Source organism: Doryrhamphus excisus, chromosome 9 (assembly GCF_030265055.1).
Source record: "Doryrhamphus excisus isolate RoL2022-K1 chromosome 9, RoL_Dexc_1.0, whole genome shotgun sequence".
In the NCBI taxonomy this organism is placed as follows: domain Eukaryota; kingdom Metazoa; phylum Chordata; class Actinopteri; order Syngnathiformes; family Syngnathidae; genus Doryrhamphus; species Doryrhamphus excisus.
The window spans coordinates 18983529-18989853 of NC_080474.1; positions in this window are offsets into that span (position 1 = coordinate 18983529).

Below are 6325 nucleotides of genomic sequence, written 5' to 3' on the forward strand. Positions count from 1 at the left end.
CGGCACTGTAGGGGGGGGGGGGGGTTTAATGGGGGGGCAAAATTCTGCAAGCAGCTGAACTGCAACTGGACTGATTCTGTCTTCTTATTTGTTACATAAATGCATCATCGCTGTCCTTCCATGGATTGAATAAAAGTCGAAATTGGTTAATTTGCACAGCTTCTTGGAAAATACTTCTTTGGGTATTTTTTTTGGAGTACTTTGAAGCATATTTTATGAAAATAACGAATACATGCCAAAGAAAACTACTGGCCACTTATTGGAGGATAATAATAAAAAAAGTGGCACATGCCAGCCACGCCCACTTTATACTGTTTGACAACAATATCGGCGTTAATGGTGCCATTCAGATTCAAGCGTTACTTCCTGCTCCGAACATATAAGCCACACCCACTTAACGCACACACACACAAAGTATTTGGTTGGTTATTACTGGCTGGACGCTACAATACCGCTTCTCTCAACAAGAGGGAGCCAGACATAATTCTTACGTAACTTTTAGTGTTAAGTTGCTGTATGATGATTTTAGTATTCTTTGTAAGATGACACCAAGTAATGGCCTCCTGCCATTTCCGATGAGTTGATAAACTTGTGAGCTTTCTCATAGCTCATAAAAAAAAATGCAGGGGTGTCCAAAGTGTGGCCCAGGGGCCAGTTGCAGCCCCTTTTTTAATTGGCCCTCGACACATTCTAAAATACAACTATACCACAAGATAAACCAGTTATTTACATAAAAAATAACAAATTATTTACAAGTATAACCTTAACACCTTGAAATAGTTACAATTTTCACGCCCAATTGCAGGCCCAATTCTTATAAAAAGGCACTTCTGCCACCTTGTGGACACTTTTCTGGCTTACAACTGCACGTTATAATTCCATAACATGTCAAAATATTATGAGAATTAAATAATATTACGAGAAAAAATAACGCAAAGCTTTTCAGTGTTAAGTTCCTGTATGATGATTTTAGCATTCTTTGTAAGATGACCCTAAGTCAGACTCAGTTATATTGAGCTTTCTCATAGCTCATGATTGACTGTATAAAATGCAAGGGTGTCCAAAGTGCGGCCCGGGGGCCATTTACAACCCTTTTTTTTTTTTTTTAAAAATTGGCCCTTGACACATTATAAAATACAACTATATGACAAGATAAGGCAATTATTTACATAACTGCAGCTTCTATGGGAAAAGTTGCTTGCTGAATTCTTATAAAAAGGCACTTCTGCCACACTGTGTCAAAATATTATCAGAATGAAGTCATAATATTACGAGAAAAAATAACGCAAAGCTTTTCAGTGTTAAGTTCCTGTATGATGATTTTAGCATTCTTTGTAAGATGACACTCAGATGTCAGATTGTTATATTGAGCTTTCGCAAAGCTCATGATTGGCCGTATAAAATGCAAGGGTGTCCAAAGTGCGGCCCGGGGGCCATTTACAACCCTTTAAAAAAAAAATTGGCCCTTGACACATTATAAAATACAACTATATGACAAGATAAGGCAATTATTTACATAACTGCAGCTTCTATGGGAAAAATTGCTTGCCGAATTCTTATAAAAAGACACTTCTGCCACACTGTGGCCATTATAATTCCATGAAAATAAAGTCAAAAAATTCTGAGAATGAAGTCATAATATTACGAGAAAAAATCTACACAATTAAATATTTGTAATGCAAAAAAAAATGCAAAAAAAATGCAAAAACGTGTAATGTGCAAAGACATAGTTCATACTAATAATACGCATTGTCACAGATAACACAAAGCTGACATGCTGGGTGTTTTTTTTTTCTTTCAATGTAAAAACACTTGCAGAACTACGTGGGATACATTTAAAAAAACTGTAAAATCTCTGTAATGCTATAAGTCTATATAAGTCTATATAAGTCTACAATAAGACTATATGTAAGTCTATATAAGTAATGCTGTAAGTCTATAGTTGCTCTTTTAGTCACCTTTTCTACAAACTGGCCCATTTCCCAGTATGGTAAACAGCAGCAATGTGAAGGACGGAGGCAAGCCGGTGGTTGTGTTAGTGTTTGTGTGCCAGAGCATCGGGTGTCACTTCCAGTCTATTGCATCCATACAGTATTCATGGTTCACATTTGGCTCACACAGCCAGCGATCTCGCTGCCTTTCAAGCGTCTGCATTCAAATATGCTCTTTCATAGCTCTTGTTTCATGTCCCTCGAATATCAGTTTGATCCCAAGAGACGCCAGAGTCAGTGAAGAAGATCGGGCTGTGGACTAAAGATAGACAAATGATCTTACTTTTTGGTTTGTTTTAATAGGATATACTACTCACACCAATCCCACCCTCGGCCATCTCTGTGTGGAGTTTGCATGTTCTCCCCGTGCATGCGTGGGTTTTCTCCGGGTACTCCGGTTTCCTCCCACATTCCAAAAACATGCTAGGTTAATTGGCGACTCCAAATTGTCCATAGGTATGAATGTGAGTGTGAATGGTTGTTTGTCTATATGTACACTGTGATTGGCTGGCCACCAGTCCAGGGTGTACCCCGCCTCTCGCCCCAAGACAGCTGGAATAGGCTCCAGCACCCCCCGCGACCCTTATAAGGGGGATAAGCGGTAGAAAATGAATGAATGAATGAATACTACTCATAACCAACAAGTGTGAATCGTTTCTTTATTAGGTGTCCATCAAACATAAAGTAATAAAACATTTTATATGAATTAAAAAAAATATATATTATATTTGATATAAATAAAATATATATACATATATTATTTATTTATTCTAAATATATATTTATTCATGTATATTAAATATATTATTTTTTAAATAAATTATATATATATATATTTATATTAAATATATTATTTAAAAAACATTTATATAAAATGTACCATGTAGCATTTTTAAAAAATATTATATTTAATATAAATAAATATTATATTATATTTATATTAAATATAATATTAATTAAAAAAAGCATTTATATAAAATGTACCATGTACCATTTTTAAAAAATATATTATATTTAATATAAATAAATATGTATATAATTTATTTTTTAAAATAATATATTTAATATAAATACATAAATAAATAATTTATATATAATAAATAGATAATATATGTATATATAATTTATTTATATTAAATATAATATATATATATTTTATATAAAATATTTTATGACTTTATATTTGATGGACACCTAATAAAGAAGCAGGAAAAAGCCATATATGTAGTATTATTAATATTCTTGTATCAGTGCTGTGTATGTATTTGTTATTTTTCTGACATATAAAGCAAATGGTGGCACTGTTATTAAACCCCAAATTAGAGCTTCATAAATTGGAATGGCTTTATGAATATAATATCATTCAAATTCAACAATAGCGGGTTAACGGAGGTAACTAATTTATTCCATTAATTACCTTCCATTTTTCAGCGTAACTAACGCTCTGCCGTGACCACACCCACCAATGACCATGTGACCACGCCCTCCACACCTCTGCGGACAGCGACCTAAACGTGTCTCCTACGTAACTATTACTAAGGAAGTACATTTTGAGGCATTTAAGTATGCTCGGAAATGTGAATCCAACTTAAATTACTTGGTGTCTTTGAACGCAACTCTTCATGTTTAAAGTGTGCCACAATGTCATTGTAGAAACAGTGCTGCATTTATGTTACATCATTTCTCCCTGAAAGATTATTTTTTTTTTTTACAGTTGCTATCTCACATGATCATAATATGCCAAGGAGAAATCCAGCAGGCAGAGAATCAGGAAGCGCTGCGATTTGACTGCGGAATTAATTATTGAAGAACCATCTTGCTAAGGAGCTAAGGAGCTGAGGAGGTTGTAGAGAGTTCAGCAAGAAGCTGCTTTTCCTGATTCCTGTCACACGTTTGATACCGCAGGTGTGGTGAGCATGCGTGATGTCAACATATTTAAAAATAAATAAATAAATAAAATTAAAAAAAAAATAAAAAAAATAAAAAATAATAATTAAAAATATTAATAATGTTAAATAATAATAAATAAATTAAATAAAATTTAATTAATAAAAATAAATAAATAAAACATTACATACATTAGGAAAGCAGGAAGTGAACAAATGTAACAGTTACTGATTGTAAAAGTACCAGATGGAGGGGTAGGATTTAATAAGCTTTGCTTCTTCCTACTCCTTTTGGACATGTGGAAATTGTGAACTGATTATGTGATGCATTCAATTGTAATCTGATGCATGTTCAAATGAAATTAAACCATTACCATTACCAAGCACAATCCCTATTTACATCTTAAATGGCTTATTTACACTGATTATGTCTACTATATTGGGTAATACGTGTGTAAAGATAACTATAGGGGTGCTATTTCTTGTCTACAGGGCTCTAATAATGTATGTAATAATACTCGATACTTCACTTTGGAACCAATTAACCTGACAAACAAGCGATGACGATACAAGACTCCACTGCCATTTCGCTGAACAGCTCTGCCTGTTCTCTGCCGAGTGAGTTACTGGTACTGTATTTAATTTGAAAAGACTTCCTACTTCCTGTAACTCTGCTAACGCAATCAGTGATGTGATGCCCCAAGGCTCGTAAGTGTACTTATTTAATTAACAAGCTATTCTTCATGCACAGCGTGCTGTAAAGCCGCCATGAGCTTTAAGCCACAGAAAATGGACCAGAATGGGCTTACCGAGTAGACAAACCGCATCATTTGAATTTTTTAAAACACTCTGGGATAAAAGCAGGATATTAACATAACTGACATAACTCACTGTGTACTTCTTTTGCTCTTTGAGTTTTAGAGATTGATTACTGGAGTCCGTCCAACCAAACACCATAAAGTGAGAAAGTGTGCAGATAAGTGACAGCAAGGAATCCACAAACAGTAAAAACTGTCTTTTACAAGGGAGGGGGTGTGGACAGTGTCCTATTAAGGACAATTATTCTCCATAACTTTTTTTTTTGGGGGGGGGGGGATTCTGCTCCCCCTTGTGGTTGGTGGGTGTAGTACATCCTCAAGGGGTCATCAAAGGGTCACCGCTCACACGTTGACTCTGGTGTTGATGAAATTTTACACGGATTTCAAGGTGTGACAGCAGGCAGCTCCCTGACAGCACTTTCAATCATTGACTTTTTTTTTTTTTTTACATTGCTACTGCTGCAATTTACAACCACGGGACATTTATTGTGTCTCTCAAGGACATTTCCATGTGATACATGACAATTGCAAACAGTGAGAGTCTATAAATTGTACAGAAATGAAGCTTTAGTGGAGGATGTGATACATAACGCTTGTTTGTGTGAAGCTAAAATGAATGTCGTTAATGCACATTAATAGTGAGGGATTTCAATAGCAGCTATACTCAATAAACCAAATGTGCTGTATCAATGCATTTTTTAGTATCTGTAAAGATGTCATAAAGGCATTATTTTAAAGACAGGTTAGAAAGTAATAGAGTCGTCCCGTGTTTATTACAGTAACCGTGAAAGTAGGATTCCTTATTTTGAGATGAAATATTTTTTATTATATTTTTTGATAATTAAAAAAATTAAATTAATTAATTTAATTAAAAAAATAATTTATTTTTTTAAATATTTTTTTAATAATTTTATTAGAGCCCTCTAGACATGAAATAGCAACCCTATAGTTACCTTTACCAATTTCTACATTGAATATTTTTGTAGTTAAAGCATGGAGCACATGATTAAAGCCCTGTCGGCATGAAATAGCAACCCTATAGTTACCTTTACCCATTTCTAGATTGAATATTTTTGTAGCTAGAGCATGGAGCACATGATTAAAGCCCTGTCGACATGAAATAGCAACCCTATAGTTACCTTTACCCATTTCTAAATGGAATATTTTTGTATTTAGAGCATGGAACACATGATTAAAGCCCTGTCGACATGAAATAGCACCCCTATAGTTACCTTTACCCATTTCTAGATGGAATATTTTTGTAGTTAGAGCATGGAGCACATGATTAAAGCCCCGTCGACATGAAATAGCACCCCTACAGTTACCTTTACCCATTTCTAGATGGAATATATTTGTAGCTAGCGCATGGAGCGCATGATTAAAGCCCTGTCGACATGAAATAGCACCCCTATAGTTACTTTACCCATTTCTAAATGGAATATTTTTGTAGTTAGAGCATGGAGCGCATGATTAAAGCCCTGTCGACATGAAATAGCACCCCTATAGTTACCTTTACCCATTTCTAGATTGAATATTTTTGTAGCTAGAGAATGGAGCACATGATTAAAGCCCTGTCGACATGAAATAGCACCCCTATAGTTACCTTTACAGATTTCTAGATGGAATATTT